The sequence below is a fragment of the Asparagus officinalis genome, chromosome 1, assembly GCF_001876935.1.
Source record: "Asparagus officinalis chromosome 1, Aspof.V1, whole genome shotgun sequence".
NCBI classification, from domain to species: domain Eukaryota; kingdom Viridiplantae; phylum Streptophyta; class Magnoliopsida; order Asparagales; family Asparagaceae; genus Asparagus; species Asparagus officinalis.
In genome coordinates, this window is record NC_033794.1 from 10,767,358 (window position 1) to 10,794,653 (window position 27,296).

Below are 27,296 nucleotides of genomic sequence, written 5' to 3' on the forward strand. Positions count from 1 at the left end.
TAGAGCATATTCGTAAACAGATCATGGTGCGCATGAATGAGCGACGAGTCATGGTTGAAAGTTGGAATCAAGTTCTTTGCCCCAAAGCTGAAATTGCCCTCAAGGAGAACATGGACAATGGACGCCCGTTGGAGGTTCGTCAGTCCCACACAGGCTTATTTGAAGTACAATCCCATAGATCTTGTCAAGTGGATCTAGACAATAAAACATGCACTTGCCGTGGGTGGGATGTAACCTGTGTCCCTTGCAAACATGCATGCGCAAGCATTATGTTTATGAAAAGGGATGTCTACCAATTCTGTGACTGGTTTATGACGATTGGCGCCTTTAAAAGGAGCTACGAGCCTATCATCTACCTTATACCTGACTACGAGAAACGCAGCGTGCCAAGGGATGAGATACAGATCCTACCTCCAATTACAACGAAAAGGAAAGGGAGAAATAAGACCAGGCGAATCAACAACAGAACTGTTTACACCTGTTCGCGGGAAAAATCGTGTCTTTCTTCATAATTGATTCCATTGTCATCTTAAATAACAGTTTTTTGAGTTACAAAAGATCCGGTCTTTTTTTAGATCCGGTTACAATGAAAATCAAAGAAAAATAAACAAAGATTACAACTTTCTCCTTTTGTGTCGAACAAATCGCGAGCTCCTGTTTTGCGGTTGCTCGCTTGTGTGGGTTCTTTGCCTGCGCCGGGGTTTATCCGTGGACCACCGCGAGATCTAGATCCGATCAGATCTAAGCAGTACGACGGGTATTATTCCACGAAGGAAATAATAGCCGGGGAGGATTGATTCACCAAGGAAACAATCGTCCAAGTCTCGGGATCTAAGACCAAGCTTAGATCCGGAGTACGTCTGCGTAGATCTGAGATCCGGTCCTCTCGAACACCTGCCTTTTTTGGCGTTGACGATCGCTGAGCACCAGATCTGGAAGAGTGAGTCCCCGAAGTCCCAAAGCTCCAATCTTTTTTAAGTTTCGAGTCTTGAATCCGGCAGAGCTTCGCCTGATTTGGCAGTAACTCCACTTTTGAGTTCGAGTCCGAAACCGATCTTGATTCGGTCGTGATTCATCCGAGTCCGCTCTTGTTTGGATGATTCGTTGACTCCCCGAACCGTTGGCTTGATTCCGCACGCGAATGGATGCATTCTGTTGCTTGCGTGCGATTTCGTCGATCTCGTTGGTTTGTGTCGAGCTGTGCTAAGGGACCTATAAGCAATTTTATATGCCTACAGATACCCCCTACAAAGTATTTCAGTCTCGTTCTTTTATAGAAGAGTCTGGAATACTTTGGATATGATTGTCCCAACCTTCAGTCAGTGTAACGGGACCTTGGAATGGCTTCTGTTCTTGATTCTTTCAATTCTCCAGGCTATTCGGTGCTTTGTCGAATGTCCGTAAGAGTTCCGGTACTGCATTTATTGTTTGACCGTTGTCAGAATTTTAAACTTGAAGTCGATTCCTGATTTGCTAATCTTTAGCTGACCATCGATTGGCGTCGAGTCTTTATCTGCAACGCGTTGTCCGGCGTCGTGCTGTTGAGTTATCCTTAAGAATAAAAACATTCTCCAGGAACTTCTCAACGAAAATTAGGGAACAGTTTATACTCATATACCTCATTGGAGTACTTTCTGTGCCCAAGTGAACTGAACCGGTCTGACAATGACCCAAGTTGACCTAGGGTTACGCGTTGTCCGGCGTTGACCTTAGGGTTTTGAACGTCGTACGTTGACTTTTTGATCGCAACGCGTTAAATGGCGTTGACCTAGGGTTACGCGTTTTCCGGCGTTAACCTTAGGGTTTTGAACGTCGTACGTTGCTCAAGTCACGAGACCAACTAATGAAGCTGATGCGTCAGTGACCCTCGCATTTATAGGATTTTTGGCAAACCCTTAGCCATCAACGGGTTTGATGAGCCTTTACCGACTACCGTTTGAGTCGGGCTAGCATGCGGATTGTTCAAGTCCGTTCCGCATGTGACGTTAAGCTAAAAGAGTTAACCCTTTTAGTACTACGATATTGAATACGTAGACTTCGTCTTTCTCCTGTGAAAAGACTAAACAGCAACGTGTACGAGACGTTGACTTAGGATTTTTGGCAAATCCTCAGCCTTCAACGGATTTGACGTGCTCCTACCGACTACCGTTTGAATCGGGCTTACATGCGGATTGTCTAAATCCGTTCCGCATGTGACGTTGTGCTAAGAGAGTTAACGCTCTTAGTGCTACGATATTGAATACGTAGACTTCGTCTTTCTCACGGGAATAGACTACCCGGCGACACGTGTTAGGCGTTGACTTTAGGATTTTTGGCTAACCCTCAGCCTTCAACGGATTTGATTAGCCTTTACCGACTACCATTTGAATCGGGCTAGCATGCAGGTTGTCTAAATCCGTTCCGCATGTGACGTTGTGCTAAAGGAATGAACGCCCTTAGACTTGATGCTACAACTTCGAATATGTAGACTTCGCTATTGTTATGGGAATAGGCTACCCAGCAACGTGTTTTAGACGCTGACTTATCCCTACATAGGCTTCGGGACAAAATTCCCCAGAATCGAACTCTGGTGTCTTTTTCTACGGAGAAAGACTAAACCGGCGACGCGTGTTAGGCGTCGGCATATCCTTTCTTAGGATTCGGGATGAAATTCCCCATGCGTGTAAGGCATGGATTCCGGTGTTATTAATAACAACTTGTCACAATATTGAATATGTGAACGGGTGTTCTTTTTAACGGTTAAGAACTAATCGGCAGCGCGGATTAAGCGCAGACTTATCCTTGCTTAGGTTTTAGGATAGAATACCCCAGAATCGAGCTCTGGTGTATTTTTGTACGGAAAAAGACTAAACCGGTGACGCGTGTTAGGCGTTGACTTTTCCCTACTTAGGATTCGGGATAAAATTCCATGTACCTGTGAAGCACAGATTTTGGGAGTTGAAAAAGGTGGTGTCTTCTCTTGGGGCAAAGACGAACCCGAAATAGGAGAGGAAGAATTTTATACCCTATCTCCCGACACTGAAGAAGAAAAATTTTATATTCTATCTTCAGACGGAAAGGAGACTCGAGGTGGGACCTCCACCCCCAGAATCCGGAAAGGTGAAACTAAGAGTGGGATCTCCACTCCGAGAATCGAAAAGATTCGGATAACCCTAACTGTCGGAAGGTTTGATTACCGAACCAAAGATGAATTTCTCGTTTATCGAGAGCGAATTATGGTTTTGACCCTAACTGTAGGAAGGTTTGGCCAAACAGGAGTTTGAGGTGACCCTAACTGTAGGAAGGTTTGATCACTCGATTTGAAAGTGGACCTCTCGTTCATTGGAGGAATCGAGAGGGGATTTTGACTGTGGTCCTAACTGTAAGAAGATTTGACCAATGGAAGGTTTGAGATAATCCTAACTGTAGGAAGGTTTGATCGCTCGATTTGTGGACCTCTCGTTCATTGGGGGAATCGAGAGGGGATTTTGGCTGTGGTCCTAACTGTAAGAAGGTTTGACCAATGGAAGATTTGAGACGATCCTAACTGTAGGAAGGTTTGATCCACGATTTGTGGACCTCTCGTTCATTGGGGAAATTGAGAGGGGGATTTTGGTTGTGGTCCTAACTGTAAGAAGGTTTGACCAATTGGGAGGTTTGAGACGATCCTAACTGTAGGAAGGTTTGATCGCTCGATCTGTGGACCTCTCGTTCATTGGAGGAATCGAGAGGGGGATTTTGGTTGTGGTCCTAACTGTAGAAAGGTTTGACCAGGTGACAGATCAAGATTTATTATATCCGGACTCTAAATATGAAAGTGTTGAGTGCACGAACATAGAGTAAGTTTGATTGGATTAAACTTGATCGAATTTGGTGGTCCCACAGTCAATTAGTCTGATCGGTGAGAGATTTAGTGTTCATCACTTTGTTCATATCGATCGGGTTATCCCTAAGAATATTAACATTCTTTTGAGAACTTCCCGTTACACGAATTATCCACCCCCAGCTTCCTCTGCGGAACTGGTTCGGACATTATTCTCAGTTACCTGAACGGGTTATCCTTAAGAACATAAAAATTCTCCAGGAACTTAATTACACGTAACATTCTTTTGGGAACTTCCCGTTACACGAATTATCCACCCCCAGTTTCCTCTGCGGAACTGGTTCGGACATTATAATCAGTTACATGACCAGGTTATCCTTAAGAATATTAACGTAATATTCTCCAGGAACTTCCCGTTAAAAGTGGGAAACAGTTTAGACTCATATACCTATTGGAGTATGCAGGGAGCAGTTTAACCTCTTGCACCTGTTGGAGGATTGAGAAACAGTTTATACTCGTATACTCTTTGGAGTCTTGCCGTTCTCGACTAGCTTACCTTAGCGTTATGACGCCGGCTTCAACCAAGGTCTGAATGCTATTCTTGAGAGTGAAGCAATCCTTGGTGGGATGAAGGACCCTCCTGTGGTATGCACAGTACTTTGGATCCATCGTGTTGTTAGCTTCCTCCTGATTTGTGATAGGTGGTAGCTTGATCTTGTTACTTTCAAGGAGGGATTCGAAGATGGCTGGAACGTCTTCATCCTTGAAAGAGTACTCTTTTTGGAGTCTTGGACCCGAAGTCTTTTGCTGCCTTCGGGATTGCTGTTATGACGTTTGATTAGCACCACCAGCAGCTGCAGGTTCCTTGCCCTTACCACAAGAGGCGAAGTTTGAGTTCAGCGGATTATCCGTCGGTTGGTTCCTCTCGGCCTTCTTCCTTCTAAGGAATCGCTCAGCCTGCTCCCCTCGGACCTTCAGATCCTTCCAAGTGTCAAACGGTGCTGTTCCCATTGCTTCCAATACGTCTAAGGATAGATTATTATGGCAGGTCTGGAGAATGAATTCCTCGGTGATCGGGTCCCGGCAATTCATCGCTTTGTTCCGAAACCTTTTGACGAAGGTGTCGACTAACTCCCCGTCCTTCTGCTTCTCATCGAGCAATGATCCGATAGATATCTCGGTGTCGTCGTCGAAGAAGTTAGCGAGGAATTTTGTCTCCATGTCGTCCCAGCTATTTACACTACCTGGCTTGAGGCGGCGATACCAATCGAAAGTGGCTCCGCGAAGAGTGCCGACAAATGACCGTACCATCAGAGGGTCATTACCAGAGATGACTCCCAAGTGCGATTTGAAGTAAATCAAATGCTGAGTGGGTGAACCTATCCCATTAAACGGCGTGAAGTTAATTAGACTGAACTTCGCCGGATATGGGATTGATTCCCACTCTCTTGGGTATGGACAAGGAATGCCCGTCTTCTTCACCTCTTGAGCGGAGATCAATGTGTTGACTTTGCTCTCGAGGTTTTTGATCTTCAAGTCTTCACTGGGAGGTTTATTGGCATTGTGAGCTTCATCCCTATCCGTGTGCTCCTCTTCCTGAACAACCTGGTTACGGCGGCTTGGTTCACCTCGCTGGTTCGTCAGTGCTTGGATTTGTTGGTCATGTATTTCTCTCATACTCTGCATGGCCATCTGCATTTCGAACCTGAAGCTCTCCTGTTGTTTAGCCATGGCTTCTTCGAGCATCTTGGCCACTTGTTCCGCGCTTATCATCAGTGACTCGCGGGGTTCCCCCTCACTGGACACTGTATTATCTGATGCGACTGCGGAGCAGGTATCCGACTCTTCACCTTCTGAAGGTACCGAACCCTACCATAAGTTCCTCGTGTAATGGCTCCAGACTGCAGACGAGTTAGATACCAGGGTACTTCCGGAATTGACTCGGGATTATCCCTTGTCGATGCCCTTTTGCTGGTCATATTGGTAGTGACCCTCGGAAATTCTCCATCTTCAACCACCGTTCTTCTTTGCCGGAAACGCCTATGCCTTGGTTTTGGCGCTTCGGTACTAAGCCTTTCGAACACAGTTTGGAACAGGGGCATTGAGTTTCCTGTTCTCGGGGACTCCTCTTCCTGGTTCTATTCGTACCCCCAGCACGATAGTACAACTCGTCATTTTGACAGTCGGAGTAACCTATCGTGTGCGGGCACGACTTCTCAGGTATAACACTATCACTATCAGATGATAATGTTTCCATCTGAGGTTGGATTGCCTTCTTTGGGCTTTCAAAAGTTACACGCCTCGAAACGTGCCTTTGTGGGCGCGAGTCTTCAGCGTGCTCTTGGACTTCGATGCGCAAGTTGGTGAGCGCAGCTGCCCTGATTTCTTTATCACGTTGGAGGTGACGGCGACCCCCAGCGTGTTGAGTCGTTCTGGGCTTCTTCATTGGGCCCAAACTCTCTTGAACTGGAGCTTTGCCTCTCTCGTCGAGAATTGGACCGAGGCGCTCCAAGACTGGCTTTCTCCTTCGGGAGGATTCTGCATGATCTCCAGGAGTAGCTATGGGAATTCTCGACGACTTAGCTTGGTTCGCCGGAGGTTGAATTTTGGTTGGAGGCTGCAGTTGCTGCTTTTTGGTCTGAACCGCCGCTTCAGACTTCGGCCTCCAAACTTTGCGAGTTGGTGGCGGCTTCTTGGCTACCTCTTTCTGCAGCTTTCTACGGGCTTCTTCAGCTTGAGCCCGTGCCTGCGCTGATAGTGCGCGGCGCTTGCGAATGCGCTCCTCCAGCGTCGATCGGTTCCGTTTGACACGGACCCATTCCATTGTTGGCGGCTTGGAGGAACCACCATTCATTGATTGTTGAGGCTTTTTGCCTCTCTTGTTCTTCAGATCCGCGTTGTAGCGGATCCCGTCAACTGACTCCATGGCCTTTGCGAATTGTTTCGCAAGGCGTTGACGTTGCCTTTGGCGGGCTCTCTTCGAGAGAGTCACCACGCCCTCTGCGGCAGAAGGGTTGGCCAGAGCAGCTCCGACCTGGTTGGGATTTGGAGGAATCTCACCCGATGCGACTTTGGCATCAAACGGGGTGAGATCTTCGTTGGTGTTTTCAACGTCTTCATACCAACCAGTTTTTCTCCTGGAGGAGAATTTTTTGGACTTGCGGGGGGAGGTTGATCTGGACGAGGACGACAAGTACTCCTCGAACTTCTGCTGGTCGAACTCGTATTCGACCTCCTCCACGACCGGGATTGAGATCCGCGGCTGCGACGCTCCGATCTCGGCAGCGAGATCGGTGGCTCCCACTGTGGTCGCCAGATTGTTCGCGGGAAAAATCGTGTCTTTCTTCATAATTGATTCCATTGTCATCTTAAATAACAGTTTTTTGAGTTACAAAAGATCCGGTCTTTTTTTAGATCCGGTTACAATGAAAATCAAAGAAAAATAAACAAAGATTACAACTTTCTCCTTTTGTGTCGAACGAATCGCGAGCTCCTGTTTTGCGGTCGCTCGCTTTTGTGGGTTCTTTGCCTGCGCCGGGGTTTATCCGTGGACCACCGCGAGATCTAGATCCGATCAGATCTAAGCAGTACGACGGGTATTATTCCACGAAGGAAATAATAGCCGGGGAGGATTGATTCACCAAGGAAACAATCGTCCGAATCTCGGGATCTAAGACCAAGCTTAGATCCGGAGTACGTCTGCGTAGATCTGAGATCCGGTCCTCTCGAACACCTGCCTTATTTGGCGTTGACGGTCGCCGAGCATCAGATCTGAATGAGCAAGTCCTCGAAGTCTCAAAGTTGAGATCTTTTTTAGATCTGAGTCTCCAATCCAGCAGGGCTTCGCCTCTCTCCTAATTTTCCAACATTTGAAAATAAACAATGACCCCGCCTATTTATAGGCAACCAGATCTGTGCATTTGGCACAGATCTGGGCGGCCACCTCAGGGTGGATCGGCTCATGCCGAGCCACCCTGAGGTGGCTCGGCTTAAGCCGAGCCCCCTTAGGCGTTGTTCCGTCGTTTTCCGTTTTTGGTTCTATCCGTGATTCGGTTCTGTGGTTGATTTATCCAGACCTTGACTCATTTTTCTGATTTGGCAGTAAGTCGGATTCCTGATTTGGCAGTAAATCCACTTTTGAGTTCGAGTCCGAAACCGATCTTGATTCGGTCGTGATTCATCCGAGTCCGCTCTTGTTTGGATGATTCGTTGACTCCCCGAACCGTTGGCTTGATTCCGCACGCGAATGGATGCATTCCGTTGCTTGCGTGCGATTTCGTCGATCTCGTCGGTTTGTGCCGAGCGGTGCTAAGGGACCTATAAGCAATTTTATATGCCTACAACACCCGGCCAGTTAAATGTTCTCGGTGTCATCTGGAAGGGCATAATCGTAAAACCTGTAATGAAACCATCGCTGACTAAGTGTGATTGAAATGAAAATAGATCTGTTATTGTCCGATTTGCTAAGTGTGTTTTGAGATAAAACTATCGCGGACTGTCGTAAAACATGTAATGAAAATAGATCTGACTATTGTCCGATTTGCTAGCACACTTCTAAAAATAGATCTAACATGGTACCTATTAGAACTAACAAAACAGACAATAGAACTAACAAGAGCGTTAATAGAACTAACAATAGAACTAACAGAACTAACACACTGAGCATTAGAACTAACACAATAGAACTAACAAAACAGACATTGTACCTAATAGAACTAACAAAATAGTCAATAGAACTAACAAAACAGAAAATAGAACTAACAAAGCAGGCAATAGAACTAACAAAACAGACATTGTACCTAATAGAACTAACATGCTACACATTAGAACTAGCATGCAGACAATAGACCTAACAAAACAGTCAATTAGAACTAACAAAACAGACAATAGACCTAACAAAACAGTCTATTAGAACTAACAAAACAGACAATAGACCTAACAAAAACAGTCATTAGAACTAACAAAACAGACAATAGACCTAACAAAACAGTCTATTAGAACTAACAAAACAGACAATAGACCTAACAAAACAGTCTATTAGAACTAACACAACAGACAATAGACCTAACAAAACAGTCTACTAACAAAACAGACAATAGACCTAACAAAACAGTCTATTAGAACTAACACAACAGACAATAGACCTAACAAAACAGTCTACTAACAAAACAGACAATAGACCTAACAAAACAGTCAATTAGAACTATCAAAACAGACAATAGAACTAACAAAACAGACAATGGACCTAACAAAACAGTCTATTAGAACTAACAAAATAGTCAATTAGAATTAACAAAACAGACAATAGACCTAACAAAACAGTCTATTAGAACTAACAAAACAGTCAATTAGAACTAACAAAACAGACAATAGACCTAACAAAACAGTCTATTAGAACTAACAAAATAGTCAATTAGAATTAACAAAACAGACAATAGACCTAACAAAACAGTCTATTAGAACTAACACAACAGACAATAGAACTAACAAAACAGACAATAGACCTAACAAAACAGTCTATTAGAACTAACAAAACAGTCATTAGAACTAACAAAACAGACAATAGACCTAAGACAATAGATCTAACAAAACAGTCTATTAGAACTAACAAAACAGTCTATTAGAACTAACACAACAGACAATAGAACTAACAAAACAGACAATAGACCTAACAAAACAGTCAATTAGAACTAACACAACAGACAAAACAGACATTGTTACCTAATAGAACTAACAAAACAGACAATAGACCTAACAAAACAGTCTATTAGAACTAACAAAATAGTCTATTAGAACTAACACAACAGACAATAGAACTAACAAAACAGACAATTGAGCTAATAAAACAGTCTATTAGAACTAACACAACAGACAATAGAACTAACAAAACAGACAATAGACCTAACAAAACAGTCTATTAGAACTAACAAAACAGTCATTAGAACTAACAAAACAGTCAAATAGAACTATCAAAACAGACAATAGAACTAACAAAACAGATAATTGAGCTAACAAAACAGTCTATTAGAACTAACACAACAGACAATAGAACTAACAAAACAGACAATAGACCTAACAAAACAGTCATAACCTAATAGAACTAACAAGCTACACATTAGACTCGATTGGTGCCAGATCTTCATTTGTTGCTACCTTCGCTGGATCGAAAGCGATGTGAGGATGGAGAGCTTGGAGCCGTGGAACCACTATCCGCCCCGGCTGGGTCTAATGGGCGATTATCATTGGGTGTTGGGAGAGCTCTGGGATAATTGGAACCCCCGACTCCTTGGTTGCGGAGAAACAGCTGCCACTGGTCTCTTTCGACCGTCATGTTTCTCCCGTCCCAAACAACCTCAATTAACTCGGGCGTGGATTCCTGAAGCAATTCCAACTTCTCCCCGCTCTGGACCTGCGTCACGGCGTAGCCTTCCTTTATGTTTCCGTTGTCGGGGGAGATGTAACGGAACCTAAGCCTCTTAGGGATTTCAGATAAATTCCTAACCTTCAGAAGAACTCTGCAGTCTGCGAAGTTAGAATGTGTTATGACGTCCCTGGAGCACATGACACATTCACCGACTCCCATGAGCAGCGAGCGAAGAAATTCAAAATTCCACAGGTGGTATGGGACATTGAATAGCCGAATCCATGCTGGAAAAGTTTGCGGCAACATTACTAGCCTCAGATCCTCCTCCCAACGGCGGAATCTACCCTTAAATGTGCCCATATCTATCAGTCCGAGTTGAACAGTTTGGGCAAGTATGGGATCGCTTGGAAACTGTACCATGAAACTGTTTCCGGCTGCCTGCTTGATTTGGTGGGGTCACGTTCTAAAATTGAATCGATAGGCTAGCATCTCCCGGAGCTCCTGCACAGATGGACGACCACTTTCAAGGTAGAAAATGGCGTAAGCTGACAGATGCCGGATGGTGCTGGAGGTGTTGGACGGGATAGTTATCAGCCTCAGAGGGGCACGGGCAGTAAGCTTATGATAACAATCGCGGGAGCCATGCCCCCGCCCATGGCAGTGAACACAGACCAATTCCTTAGCCATTTGCAAGAAGAATTTACGCCGGAAATAGTTCTCCGCTTCGAAAATGGCTTAAAGTTCTTGATGGTGGTGACGTGAATATCGATGCAATGTCGTAATTAAATAACCGCCTTACCTCACTTGGGAACGCGCGAATGTATGATGTGATCAATTGGTACGATGGGACGTGACAGGAGAAAAAGCTGAACAGCTGGACTAACAATTGGCGGTGATGGAAAGTCATCTCTTCAAACAAACACTAAAATAATACCAATGAGATAGAACAAACGAGCCCTCGCTAGAACTATCACCCATTTAGAACTAGCACTCCTTTACGACTATAACTCATTTAGAACTAACAAGAAAAGAAGTTGTTCTAACTTGGCAACATGGAGTACCAAGTTGAAGTTGGGACCGAGAACGCATTTTTTTTACAAATATACACTCCATTCTGTATTTATATAGACATGTCATTCATCATTGTACACCGTTTCGTCTTTACATCTTCGTTCATAGCCAGCTATTAATAATTGCGCGGCGAGTCTTGCTCGTCTTTACATCTTCGTTCATAGCCAGCTATTAATAATTGCGCGGCGAGTCTTGCTCGCATAGCATCAGGTACTTCGCCAGGCGGATTAACACGAGTTGTTGGGCGGCCATCAATTATTGCTTTTATATATAGGTAGACGAACACACCACAGTCAAATCTGCAGAACAGAAGGCAGAACAGAAGACTAAATCAGACATTCTCGCAATAATACAATGTAGCTATAGAACTAATGCAAATAGAAACATGATAGGTAATAGAACTAACCGTCCAATTTGCCGCTCGCATGCGACGGCTTCATATTTGAATACTCTGCGCACATTTTGCGCAACAAAATCCACGCACTGCATATCAAAGAATTTTATAATTTTGTTAACCGGCTCCAACCACGATTCGTGCCCGACCGAACTATAGTGCTTGACAACATCATCCCTCAGGTCAACTTCAACCAGATGCCAATGGTTGTCCCTGACCAAAGGGATCAATAGATGCATAATGTGGAGGGCGGTATACTTTTCAATGTATGTCAAAAATAGTTCGTAAAAGCTGGGTTCGATGCCGTATAATGAATGCTGCAAGCACGGAGATAGAACTAACATTAAACAGACTAGAACTAACATGATAAGGCATTAGAACTAACAGAACAGACAATAGACAATAGAACTAACAAAACATACAATAGAACTAACAAAGCAGACAATAGACCTAACAAAACAGTCTATTAGAACTAACACAACAGACAATAGAACTAACAAAACAGACAATAGACCTAACAAAACAGTCTATTAGAACTAACAAAACAGTTAATTAGAACTAACATTAAACAGACTAGAACTAACATGATAAGGTATAGAACTAACATGTTATACCGTAGAACTAACATATTACTCATTTAGAACTAACATGATAGGGAATAGAACTAACATGGTACTGAATAGAACTAACATGATAAGGTATAGAACTAACTAACATGTACTTACAAGAAAGAACACCGATACGAGACCATATCCTTTGCCAAGCGCATCCACGCTAATCGTGTCCAGCACTGACTCAACCATCTGTAATATTAGAAATACATTAAAGATCTAATTAAGCCATACATTTTCAACTTTGCCTTGAAGTATAATCTAACCTTGTCGTCAAGCCGGCCACCTCGGAGCAAAGTCAACAAATCTGCTCTGCTGATGCTGCTATTCGACGTTTCAATAACCTTATATCTCCTGAAACCCAGAACTAACTGCAATTAGAACTAATACTTAACAAATAAGAATAAAAATAGTCAACTGAATCATACATGTGTATCTTCTGAGAGCAGAATTTGGATAAGAAATCATTTTCAAGTTTGTTGAGTCTGGATGCTGCTAGAGGTGATATAGTAAAATTATGTACGAAAGCACCCGTGCTATCGATAATGCGGATGTTAAACAAAGACGAGTCTGTAATATCTGTATTCAGCTCTGCCAATAGAGCTACCTCTTCACGAGTCATCGGCTTCAAACTCATCACATCCCAGTTGCCGATTTGATTATCCGGAAAAAATTGAATAATCGTGTCAACTTTTTGCCCCTTTTCAGGACTTGAAATAATATTTATAGTCGTCATTTGCTTTTTCTTTCTTTTTCCTTCAGTATATGGGGTCCTCCGCCATTTAGATCTCTTGCTTGCCCTTCGTGGCTTTGGGCTACCCATTGCTTTCTCTTCGACATTACCAGTTAGCACTTCTACAATTCTGTCAACGTCGTGCGTACTATTCACAAGATGTAAATCCTCACTTGCTTCCTTTGAAGCAACATGACTCTCATCCGTTAATGTGCTATCTACAATAACCTGTGCATGTTCAACATGATCGTCGTCCCTATTCTCATGTTCCTCTTTCATATGTACATGTTCCTCAGCCTCACTATCTTCTTTCGCATCGACCTTACTATCTACATTTAAATCAACCCGCAAATCACCCAACTTATCAGAAGCCTCTTCCCCCTTATCTACAATATCCTCCTCCTTATCTGCAAAGTCAGTAGGTTCTTCTGCAAAAACTTTGATATCTACATCAACCTCGTCTGCAATATGCTCCTCTTCATTACGCTCTTCTACAATATCCTCCTCCTCTCTTTGAACAACGTCAACAGGAAGCTTAACATCCTCTTCTAGATTCTTATGTACATTAAGCTGCGTGTTTGGGTCTTCACTATATACACTGCTCGGTTTAGACCTCTGTTCCTCTTGATTTACTCGCCGCTTCTTCCTTTTTCCATTTGCAATCTTATCATGTCTTCTCAAATCTTCAATTATCCTGTTCAGCCTGTTGATCTCAATCATAAATTCTTTGGTCTGCTTTGTGTCATCCAGCAATCTTTTGAGAAATTTAGCAGAATTTCTTCACAATGTAAGTTGCTGATCTATGGGAAGACATTTGATCTCCTCATTGTCAAAAACGTCAATATGCTTTGTCATGGTCTGATATTAATAAGAGATTATAATTAGGATATTGTTTTTAGTTATTGTAAAATGAGTAAGACTTAACATAAGGGTCTGAATCATACAGAGAAGTTCCCAGGCGTTTTCTCCTGGCTAGCCTTCCTCCTCTTTGTCTCGCGCTTATGATGCGCAACTTTTCTCCTCTGTGCAGCGGGGAACGCCTGCTCAACTAGAGGAGGAGACACTTCCTCAATTTGCCTGTGGACAAATGCTATTGACGCTGCCTTAGCCTTCTCCGTAATAGTCACCACCTTCATAGATGGGACTTTCATGCTATCCGGTGCCCAATTTGTCATTGGGGGTCTGGAGCTATCTACGAGACCATATTTTTTAATGCAGGTCATATCGTAGAACCATAGCTGTAGTAAATATATTTCGCATTTAAGTTAATAATAGAACAGTTTTAGAACTAACAAAACAGTCACTTAGAACTAACATGCTGCACATTAGAACTAACATTAGAACTAACACGTAAACACATAGAACTAACATGCTACACATTAGAGCTAGCATGACACTGTACAGAAATTACTCTCATCAGAACAGCAAATAGATCTAACATGGTACCTATCAGAACTAACTCTCATTAGAACTAACAAAACAGTCAATAGAACTAACAAAACAGTCATTAGAACTAACAAAACAGTTAATAGAACTAACAAAACAGTCATTAGAACTAACAAAACAGTCATTAGAACTAACAAAACAGTTAATAGAACTAACAAAACAATCATTAGAACTAACAAAACAGTCATTAGAACTAACAAAACAGTCAATAGAACTAACAAAACAGTCATTAGAACTAACAAAACAGTTAATAGAACTAACAAAATAGTCAATAGAACTAACATGTTGTAGAATAACATGTACAACATAAATAACGTGTTGTACAGTAGAACTAACATAAAATAAGATAGAAATAACATAACCTAATTTACAACAAGCTAGGAATAAGACAGAACTAGAATGAAATAAAATAGGTAAAATTATGAAACTTACACATAGTAGTGTCATGCAACCTGGGACATATGCCTTCTTTCGCTCCTTCTTTCCCTCCAGCGCAACACCAATGCCCCTGATAATTTCATCATAAAAGAACCGGGCCCATGCAACAGACTTGACCCTCTCAATGCTATCCAGATATCTGAGTACGGGTCTAGGGATACCTTCCCCTGCTCTGGGGCTCCATATCATAGAGCATTGGTACAGGATTTGTAGCAAAACAAATTCCTGGATATCCCCCGTTTCTGTTGATTCCACTAACCGTTCCAGATGCCCTTCGAGGTGTTTGCGCTAGGAGGTTTCTGGTTTTTTCGACCTCTTGCCTTCTTCAGAAATGTAAAGATTTGCAAAGTATTTTATCCATATTCTGCTGTTTGAGTCCCGATTGTTACTTACAACTTCACCATTCATAGGAAAATGAGTGTGGTTGTGGACCCATTGCAGATCAAATTTTACCTTTCTAACAGCCCCGCTATTTGAATCCGGTATGGAAAATGTGCTCTTGTCTCCGTCATAATAGCGCAGCAGCAATTCCAGAGTGGGCAGATCGGGAGCAGGAGCACCGAATACAATATAGTGCTCAAACACAGAACCGCGGTAGGCATCCCTATGATACTGATTGATCTTCGGGGCTATTTTCTTCATGAACTTCCAATAGGCCCCAAGATTGGCGGTCAGCCTTCGTGACTCGGCCGCACCTGTAGGTGCAACATTTTCCCTGTAAAAACAATTCGAATTTGTAGGATCAATAGAACTAACGGACTAATATTAGAACTAACAAAATCTACATTTACATCTCCGTCCTAGAACTAACATTGAAGTCAATGTACTAACATTGGAATCATCTAGAACTAACATTGGAATCAATCTAGAACTAACATTGGAATCATCTAGAACTAACATTTGAATCAACCTAGAACTAACATTGGAATCAATCTAGAACTAACATTAGAATCAATCCAGCACTTACATCATGTGTACTCATCTACATCTGGTATTTTTGAGATGAACTGAATTTACGCAAAATTAGGTCGATTTCCCAGATTCTCGATAACATAGAACATACTGTTTTTCGGGGGAGGGTTGGATGGTACGCTCGGCCGTCGAGGGTCGTCTTTTGCTGTCTCGACGTGTTATCGCCTCCTTTTGCATCTCCATTAGGGTTTGCGTCGCCTCCTCCGCGCTTTCAAGCCCAGACGATACATCTTGGCCCTTCGACGCGCGTCGGTGGTCGACCTCGAAATCGAAAAATGATCCTTCCCTGGACGACATGATTCAGGCGAAAACCCTAAAATTGTTGAACGGCGGTGAGAAATTGGATACAATCTCGAGTTTCTGAGACAACGAAGAGGTGGAAGAGAGAGAGAGAGAGAGAGAGAGAGAGAGAGAGAGAGAGAGAGAGAGAGAGAGAGAGAGAGAGAGAGAGAGAGAGAGAGAGAGAGAGAGAGAGAGAGAGAGAGAGAGAGAGAGAGAGAGAGAGAGAGAGAGAGAGAGAGAGAGAGAGAGAGAGAGAGAGAGAGAGAGAGAGAGAGAGAGAACTTGAATAAGGATGGGGCGCGTTAACCGAGTACAGTCCCATCAGAAGGGCAAGAGCGTAACTTCCGCCTTTGTTTTTCTGAAAAAGAGTAGTTAGGGGTCCCATAACAAATACTGTGCGTATTTGGGGCTAATACACATGGGCCGAAATACGAGGGGGCTTGTCACATGAAGTTCCCCATTTTGGGGCCTGGACACAATTTTCCCAAAAAAATATCGTCTTGACGCTCATCTAGGTCCACCCAAAACAAAGAGACGAACTCAGAACCGAAATAGAAAACACGAAGCTTCAGCTTTACTGTAAAGTGATCAGTTGATGGAAAAATTACGAAATAGGATATGAAACAAGCATAGGTAAAAGATCCATAATTGGCATTTTAACCCAATATCAACAACGATCATATGTGAAAACCCTAGCAATACTTGTCATCGCCAGGCACCTTTAAGATTATATTTTTTTTAAAGCTAAATTTAACCACCAAAATAAGGAAATGTTCGATATGAGGCACTAGTTAATTAAAAACGGGAAAATGAATGGAGACGAATTAAAAACGCTAGAGGAAGGGCTTGAACCTTCGACCTTGTGGTTAACAGCCACACGCTCTAACCAACTGAGCTACTCCAGCTTGCGCAAACAATAATATCGTATCGTTTTAATTTGAAAATATGTTTGTTCGACCTTCCAGCTGTGATTTTTTCATCCATAATCTCGTGGGCCTTTTCGGAAAGAAAGGGCCATCTTCAAAAACAAGCACGAAAAATCCTCAAACCACACACCACCCTCGCTGAAGCATACTCTCTCGGCTGCAATCCTCTTGCATGACATCTTTAGGCTCCCTATTCAACACTAAATCAAAAGAGTTTTGGAATCCCCCCAACACAGCCCCCCCTTGAATTAGCCGAACCCCATGCCATCCTCACTAGCCTACACATCGTGACATCCCCACTTTAGTCCCACATGGACCATTGTGAAGAAATGTTAGTGATTTAAATAGAAAAAAAAACCCAATGCCCAAAAACAACTAGTGCTAACATTTTAGCATTGAACTTTAGTCAACATCAAGTTACTCTCTGTGGGTCCTGCACACACCAACAGGCCCGTGGACCCGGGGTGTGATAAATAATAGCAGAGCAGTTAGCCAGCCGGAAGTGTGGAGCGAGAACGTCGTCTTTGTAAGGTGGGGTGATTGTGGCACCCCCACTTTAGTCCCACATAGACTAGTGTGAAGAAATATTAGGGGTTTAAATAGAGAAGCCCAAGGCCCAAGAACAACTGGTGCTAGTATTTTGGCTGTAGATTTAAGCCAACATCGAGTTACTCTTGGTGGGTCTCACGGCTTGCACGCGCCAACGTGCCCGTGGACTCGGGGCGTGACAAAATAGTATCAGAGCAGTTGCCAGCTGGAAGTGTACAGCTAAGTGTTACACCGTGTGAATGCAGTGGGAGCCACCTCTAGAACCCGTAGGAACCACCTCTGGAGTCTACATCGCTTGGCAGTGACATTGAATGTGCCAATTGTCATGTCGTAACGACGAGGACGTCGTCTTTATAAGGTGGGATGATTGTGACACTCACACTTTAATCACATATGGACCAGTGTGAAGAAATATTAGTGGCTTAAATAAAGAAGCTTCATGCCCAAGAATAACTGGTGCTAGCATTTTGACGGTGGATTTAAGCCAATATTGAATTGCTCTTTGTGGGTTTCACGGCTTGCACGCGTCAACGGGCCCGTGGGCTCGGAGCATGACACACATTGCCGTTGCGCTAATCGGCTGACTTCACTCACTATGGAATCGGATTGCTAAGCATCAATGTGCTCATGCTTATGGAGTTATTGCTCACTGGGCATATCCTCTCAGCGCATCACAGTGGCAGACGCGGGGGGGGGGGGGGGGGGGGGTGGGGGGGGGGGGGGGCGGCTAGCTTTTGGAACTAAATTTTTTCCTTTTATGCAATGGTAGATAGTTCATACATTGTAGGCTAGCTGGTAGAAGTGCATATAACTTATGGGTCTATCATCAGGTCCAAGCTCAAAACCTCAACAATTAATACCTCTTATGAGCCCTATACAAACTCAAAAACAACACAGCCCGACACCAATCCTATTCAACTTGGCAAGTGACAACCTCTCTCTATAACTCATAGTCTCTTGCGTTCATAAATTTTAGATGCATTAATTTGAGCCGTCGGGAGTAATTTTGACATCAAATGACATGTGGCCTACTCTGTGATGATGTTTTTTGTACTGACCATTCATTGGACTAGGAATTTGAATCTTTGATGTATGGTAGAAAGTACAGGGCTTTTCGTTATTTGTCCCCTCAATCTCTAATACTATAAAGACAGTCCCTCAAATAATTGAATCTGCAAATAAGCTCCCCGAGTCCTATATCTGGCAACTACTACTCTTGAAATAAATGTCGTAGTTAAAATTATTTTCTTTATCTTGGTTATTGTTTGAAATAAATTGCAATAGCATAATTTGTAGAATATTATCCATATGTCAGGTCTCCAATTGTAGTTTGGTGGCTTCTATTACAGGTTCTTCATTCACCTACTTTCATATCGAAATTTGTTACACAATGCCATATTTTACTAGTGCCATATTTTACCTTTCTTTAAGTGATGTATTGTACGATAGTTGTATCTTAGCCCCTTTGCGAAAATTTCCTGGCTCCGTCATTGCATATGCACACTTGGTGATTGCCGGGCATTCTTCAAGTTATTCTCCTATTCCTATGCCAATCATGTTCGCCGCTCGAGAAATATTTACGCTCACAAATTAATTAACACATTTTTCTTGCAGATATAAATGTACATCTTTTTCTGACTTTAGGGATGGTCCAAACAATATATGTACTCAAGTTATCCTTGAAGTTTTGCATTAGACCGTATTGTTCTTAGGGGGGGGGGGGGGGAGGGGGGGAAAAGAAACGAAAGACTAGTTGCATACCAATGAATTAGCAAACTTAGCTCTTCCTTGATTTTTTTCTTTTTCTTTTTCTTTTCTTTCCACCTACTCAAAGGAGATTTCTAGCTCCGTCTTTCATCTCGCTACCTAACATGAGAATAATTTTCTTTAGTACTGTATGCAGAATCCTAACATTTTCCCCCTTGTCCATTCAAATTTCAAAGACAACATGTAGAAATTATAATCGTAACATGTTCTTTCCCTTATCCATTCTAATTTCGAAAGACACAACGTGTAAAAATTCTAAGGTCGTAGTCCCCTCAAAAGCAGAGATAGGACTTGAATAGTGTGATGTAGACTGGTCTTTTTAGTCTGCAAGAAGCTTGTTCAAATAGGAGTAAGTTGGTGGGTCCATGATTGTCCCTTATGTTTGAAATTGTAGATTTTGTGGAGCCTACAAAGATTACTTGATCATCCAGATGAAAAATGTCTTAAGTACGCAAGATGTGAGACCATTGAAGGTGACATGTGAGATGTCTCCTACCTATCGCATAATAAGCTGGTCACCAGCTCATTATGCGATAGGGAGGAGACACCTCACATGTTCCCTCCAATTGTCTCATATATTTGGGTCCCTGTAGGAACGCTTTTCAGAAATTTTATCTTGGTCAAGCATATCTAGCTATGTATTTTTTTTCAGAATATAGTAGAAAATGAAAGTTTTGCATGCGCTCTTCGTTTGCCTCCATACTTGTACGCACTTGGCCTCCCTCAAATAGTAGAGCGTGAACATGAGCCTTATTTCCTTCAAATTAACTTATCTATAGCATGTTTGAGAACCGGGCAAACTGGCTTTTGTGACTTATAAGTCACTACGATATGTTTGGCAACAGGTTTGTTTTAGTTTATAATCCCAAAAAAAGCTCCCCTAATTTTAGTGCATTATAACATATATAGTTTGACTAAATAAATGTCAAGTTTACCCGTCAATGTTCAAGATAATTCTAAAGTTTATTCAATATTTAAATTTAGAGATATGTATTAGGAATCTTGACCCCAATATTAGTTTATTTTGATGATAACAAATATTATATGGTGTGTGTATTATGTGCTAACATTTGTTTTGCAGTATCAGAGCTATATCAACAATTATATTCAAAGAGGTACTCAAGACATAGATGAGTTCAAGGCAAAATAAAGCAAAGAAGAAGATATACTTTATTGTCAAAATGTAATTTTATATTTCCTTTGCTTAGAAATTTGTACAAGCCTTGATTACTCAGACACATGCACACACATAGTGTTAGAACACACTAACACATGCTTAGTGTGTTGGTTAACAATAGAAATCTCCTATGTTAGCCATTAGAGTTTATAGATATTGAGTGAGTCTTAAAATATTTTATTTATACCCCTTATCAATTAGAATCTGTAAAAACTCAAAAGATCAAAGTTGTAGGTCTCTTCAAGAGCTTTCCAACAAATCTTAAATCACCTCATTCCGATATCGGATGATAAAGTTACAATTAAAATACTAAAACAAATTCCAGAATCTGTGAGTTTACAGTGTAGTCAACTACTATGCCTTGTAGTCGACTACTAAGCAATTTTCTGATTTCACAGAGTCTGTTTAGACTCAATGTAGTCGACTACTATGACTTGTAGTCAACTACAGATGTCGTTTTTCTAGATTTTAGGTTTTGAATAAGTGACTGTTTATAGTCGTTTTGTGTACGTTTTTAGGGGTTAAAAACTTGTCTTTTCAAGGGCTATAAATAGGTTATAAGTTCAAAAATTTGCACAACTAATTTATACACATAAGATCAAACATTTGTGCATATTCACTCTCTAGTTTTTCAGATTTTCATGCTAAGTGTTTAGAAAAAGAGAGTTTCTAATATTGCCTTGGTTTCAATCATTCTTAGAGATTGTATAGGCAATATTCAGAGAGTTAAAAGAATCCTAAGCCATTGTTGCATTTCACTACACATTCAAGGCTTATAGGATCAATTGTGTTCTTACTTCAAAAAGGATTTCTCTCAGGTTTGAGAGGGTTGATCTCTTGGTTTAGAGATTGGGTGGCAATTGACATGGTCTTGTCAATTGGGTTTACAATTTGCATGGTCTTGCAAATTGGTCAGGTTTGTTTTTAATTTTGTAAGGTTTTAAAATCATAGTGGAAACTCTCGAGCGGAATTTGCTTGGGGACTGGATGTACACTAAGGAGGTGGAATCAGTATACATGCTTGTGTCTGTGATGTTCATTTTCTGAGATTGTCATTCTTTCTTTGCAATTTATAATCTACTTTGCAAACTCACCCTCTAGTGTTTAAGTGTAAAGCTTCCGCAGATTTTTATAAGAGCGCACTCTATTCTTAAGGGTCACGATCCTACACTTGGTATACATAAGCAAAATCAGACCCTACAACATGTCTGTAGGCTGTCTAAAAATCACAATAGATATCTGATCCCCCATCAAACACCAATGATGGAAGTTACAATCTGACGACTTCCAGAAGGCTATAATTTAAAGACTTTCACGTAGATTGATGAAGGTTACAATCTGGCGACCTTCACAATAACTGATGAAAGCTCTAATCAACAGTCTTCATAATCAACATCGGGAGTTACAATCTGACAACTCTCATATTTGCAAGGAACCAAGATGAAGATTACAAGATGACGGTCTTTGCAATGCTCCAGCAAAAGAGACCACAAATTGATGGTTTCTTCACATCAAAACGCAGAGGTCATCCCTGCGTTTCACCATCAAAACGCAGAGATCATCCCTGTGTTATACTGTCAAAACGCAGAGGTCATACCCATGTTCCAGAGTCAAAATGCAAGGGTCATCCACAGCATTCAAGTCCAGATGCAGAGTTCGTGGACTCAGAAACGCAGAGTTCATACAGAGTCCAACTCTGCGTCTCAGGTCCAAAACACAGAGTTCAAGCAGAGCCTAACTCTGCGTCTCAGGTCCAAAATACGGAGTTCATCTCTGCGTCCCAACTCTGCGTTTCAGATTTACAACGCAGCGCGACCTGTGCGTTCAACCACCAAAATAGGCCCAACTCTGCATTTTTAGTCTAAAATGCAGAGTTCAGGCCCTAAACGCTATTTTTTAATGTTTGACTCGTTCAAAGCACGAACTAGACGGTTTCAAAACCGTTCTCCCCACGATTTGGGGAGCTGTTTAAGGGGGACAGTTATACCCTATTCAGCCCCACTTAGGAGCAAATTAAGGGGGTGGTTATACCCCCTTAATCCTCAATAAATAGTGAAAAACTCAATTGAGTTTGGGGGATTTTTTGGCCCTGGGATTGATCCTTCTTTTTGGACAGCAAAGAAGAGATCTTCGGCTGACTTTTTGGGGGAATTGCTGGAGCTTCCTGCAGCGACAAAGTTCCTTGGAGCCTTCGGCCTTGGCTTGTCAAACCGATTTTCGGTTAAATCAACTCTTTCATAGAGTTTCAAACTCGTTCAGAGTTATCAACTCATCAAGAGTTCGAGTTTCAAACTCGTTCAGAGTTATCAACTCATCAAGAGTTCTAAAACTTGCTTTGTAAGTTCTCCATAACGTCAAATCGTGAGGAGGAGATACCGTTCCAGCGAATCAAGACGTTCGGATCGTCAACGGAGAGCAAACTCGACGTGAGCATTCGAAGGAGGCACTTCATCGCTACCGTAAAGAACCCAGAATTAAACAAAGGGGAGAATCGGATCATTCTCCTCTCTTTTGTAATCAGAATCCAATTGTAATTGAGATCGAGAGAATATAAATAAAATTTTTCTTTCATTTCTTTTACTACGAATTTTCCACAAACAATGTCCAATTTGATCATTTTAATAATAATAATGGATTATAATATACACATTTGCAAAACACTCTTCTATTAAAAGCGGCTTATAATACATGTTTTATCAAACACTTTTGCTTATCATTCACTTGGCTTATAATTCATTTACGGATTATAAGCCAAGTTGCCAACTATGGCCTCAGTATTGAGGTCATTAATATGTGAGTATAGTCTCCTATTGGATAGGATAAGAGAAAATAATGAGTTTAAATAGAAATTGAGATCAATATCTATAAACTATAGTTTTTGGGTTAAAGTTGGTTTTTAGCATCTATTTAAGACTCATCAACTCCTAGACATGGCCCGATTACTCCCCAACATCCAATTATTCATGAAAAAAAGGCTTAAGACATGACTTATTTGATACGATAACTATAACTTGGTCTCATTTTGTACATAAAACATAACCGAAGTTTTTAAAAAAATGTCGCAAAAAGTATTCGTAAAATATAACACTAGACATATCTATATAATAGTTCAGTCCTTCTTTTCCCCCTTTCATGACATTAAGGTTTATCTCAATCCAAAAGGACATGATTGTTTTTGGTGTAGAAGTGACGAACACGGAGAAGAACAGCTCAGGAAACAAGCAGGAAACTGTCAGGCAGCTTGACAGTCGATCGCGAGATCAGCTACGGTCGACCGACAAACGTGCACACTACAGGGCATTTTCGGATTTTTGTACAGTCGACTGCAGCGTCAAGCGCGGTAGACCGCGGACCCTGTAATCGATTTTCCCAGTTTTTGTCATTCTGTCTGGTCGACCGTGAAGTTAAGTGCGGTCGACCGCAACACGGGTCTGGGCCTGGGCTTTTGTTTTCTAACCCGTTTCATTTTGTGTTGATATATAACCCTAAATCTGATTAATTAGGATTAAGCAATGACAAATTGAGCAGACTCTTGAGAGAGTATTGTGCATCCTTTTGTGGGAGAATTGTGAGTGATTTAGAGAGTTTTGTTTTAGGGTTTTGAGTAATTTTGTAACCCTATTTGTATTTCTCTTCATCTCTAATAGTAAGAACTCCCCCCCTCCTTGCCCCGTGGACGTAGGCACCTTGTTGAACCACATAAATTAGTTGTCTTGTTGTGATTTGTGATTTGTGCTTGTGTTTGGTTGTGATCTTTCTTGTTATCTTATCGTGCACTATTTGGCTTTCGAGCTCCGTTGCGCACAATAAGTGGTATCAGAGATTCGGGTTTGGCTTAGGGCTTGTTCGAAGGATTCGTTGAAGGATTCTTACTTGGAGAGTTAGATCTATAACATTGGAGAAGCAAGCACATCGGGGTCGTCTCTTACGAAGGTGATACAGAGTCTAAGCATCAATAACATTAAGATTGATACTCCGAAGTTTGATGGAAAGATTAATTTTGGTTTGTGGAGGTGTCAGGTGATGGATGCGTTAGATACATATAATTTGGAGGAGACTCTTGAGTTGCAAGAGAAACCTGAAGACATGGAGGACAAGGTTTGGAAGAAGATGAACAGTAGGGCTTGTGCAGTTATTCGGTCATGCTTGATGCTGGATCTTATTTATGATATGATGAACGAGATGTCGGTGAAGAGATTGTGGAAAACGCTAAATGAGAAGTATCTTACGAAGAGCATTAAGAATCGGTTTCACTTGAAGAAAAGATTTTACCAGTTCAAGATGAAGAGGGGAGTTTCTATTAGGGAGCATGTCAATAACTTCACAAAGTTACTTTCAGATATGACCAAAGTGGACACCATGGTTGTGGATGAAGACAAGGCGATGCTACTTTTGTGTTCGTTGCCAGAGGATGATTATGGTACGTTCATTCTTACTATGATCAATGGAAGAACTACTGTTAGCTATAAGGAGGTGACATCGGCGTTCATGAATTATGAGTTGAGGAAGAATGACGGCGAACCCTCCGAGAAGGCATCAGGAGATGCATTAGCAATTCGAGACCATAGTCCAAACCGCCGCCAAGTCAACCGCTCAAAATCAAAGAATAGAGGTGGCTATAAGAGTATTGGTAGAAATCAATGTCGTTTTGTAAAGAAAAGAGATATTAGAAGATCGACTGCCTAAAGTTAAAGGACAAAGCCGGGAAGAACAATGGGAAAGCTGTACAAGCTTCAGAAGTAAATGTTGCAAAAGATGTTGACGAACATTCTTCAGATTCTTTAGGCTATCCGTGTCCTACACTACCATCGGTTTGCTATGCCGACTCTACGGAGTGGATGTTGGATTTGGGAGCCACATGTCACATTTTTTCTAGGAAGGATTGGTTTTCCAGCTTTGAGGAGCTAGAAAGAGCGGATGTCGTGCTTATGGGTAATGATCACGTATGACCTGTTGGTAGTATTGGTTCAGTCCGAATCAGGATGCATGATAGAGTAGTTAGGGAGTTGAAAGAAGTAAGGTTCGTAGCGCAGTTGATGAAGAACATTATTTTTTTTGTACTTTGGAGGCAGCAGGTTATCGGGTGATCTTAGAGGATGCTACTGTGAAGGTCACGAAGGGTTCTATGGTGATGATATGAGGTGTTAGGGAAAATAATATATACTACTTGAAGGACAAGACAATCATAGTGGGTATGGCAGTTTCTATCACTACAGAGGAGGACACTAGCAGTTTATGGCACATGCATTTAGGACACACTGGTGATAAATCCCTGCAGACATTAGCGAAACATGGGCTATTAAAAGGTGCAAAAACCTACAAGATGGAGCTGTGTGAGCATTGTGTATTTGGGAAGAAGATTAGAGTGAAGTTTGGCACTGCTATTCACAACACCCAAGGTATATTGAATTACATTCACACAGATGTTTGAGGCCCTTCCAAGCACACATCACTTGGTGGGGCCAACTATTTTATCACTTTCATTGATGACTATTCTAGAAGAAATTGGGTATATACAATGAAGCATAAACATAAGGTCTTGGATATTTTTATGGAGTTAAAGAAGAAAGTGGAGCTGCAGATAGGTAGAAATGTGAAGTCTCTTCGTTCAGATAACGGTGGATAGTATAAGAGTGGTCCATTTCTATAGTTTTGTCGGGATTACGACATTAGGCAATACTTCATAGTTCGAGAGGCACCGCAATAGAACAGAGTGGCTGAGAAATTGAACCGTACCTTGTTGGAGAAGGTGTGATGTATGATAATATAGAGTGGATTGCCTAGATCCTTTTGGACCGAGGCGTTAGTTTATGCGAGCCATCTCAATAATAGGTTGTCGTGCACTACAATATAAGGAAAGACTTCTATGGAGCGTTGGTCTGGTTCGGTGGCTAGTGACTATGAGTCGTTTCGAATATTCGGGTGTCCTGCTTATTATCATGTCAATGATGAATTGAATCCGAGGGTGAGGAAAGCAATCTTTGTAGAATTTAGAGAATGTGTTAAAGGCTTCAAGTTATAGGATCTACAGGATAAGAAGATAGTCATTAGCAGAGATGTCACATTTGATGAGGCATACATGATAAGGCCTCAAGTTCCTCGGCAAGTGGAGGAAGACCATATTTGTAGGATATCGCAGCAGGTGAAGGATGATGTAACTCCACTCACTCCAGATAGTATTATATCCATTGAGGCTCCTACAGAGGTGATACTGGAAGGAGATGGAATGACAGAGGGAAATTTGGAGGATATAGTGGATGGTGAGACTCGGGAGCAGGGTCATGTTCAGGAGTCCATTGAAGCAAATAGACCTAGAAGGGTAATTCGTTGGCTAGCTAGATACAATGATGTCATGGTTGCATATGCTTTATCAGTGGAGGTCGTTGATGATATGGTTCTTTTTAGATTCAGGGAGGTAGAGTCTAGCTCTGATTCGATCAGGTGGGGAAGATATGGAGGAGGAGATGTGGTCTCTTCAGGAGAACGATACTTGGAAACTTGTAAAGCTATCTAAGAGAAAGAAAGCTATTGGTTGCAAGTGAGTATATACGAAGAAAGAGGGATCTTCTATTGGGGACATTAGGTACAAAACCAGATTGGTTATTAGGGGATATTTACAGCTTGAGGGTATTGATTACAACGAGGTATTTTTACCCGTTATGAAGCATTTGTCGATTCAGAATTTATTAGCATTGGTGTCACATCTAGATTTGGATTTGGTCCAGATGGATGTTAAGACAGTCTTTCTACACGGAGATTTAGAT

General features: G+C 41.8%; 1 non-coding gene across 1 annotated transcript; it reads right to left on the reverse strand.

Moving 5' to 3' along the window:
* On the reverse strand, positions 16,945 to 17,018 carry TRNAN-GUU. Its single transcript has one exon. It is a non-coding gene; the product is annotated as a tRNA-Asn (tRNA).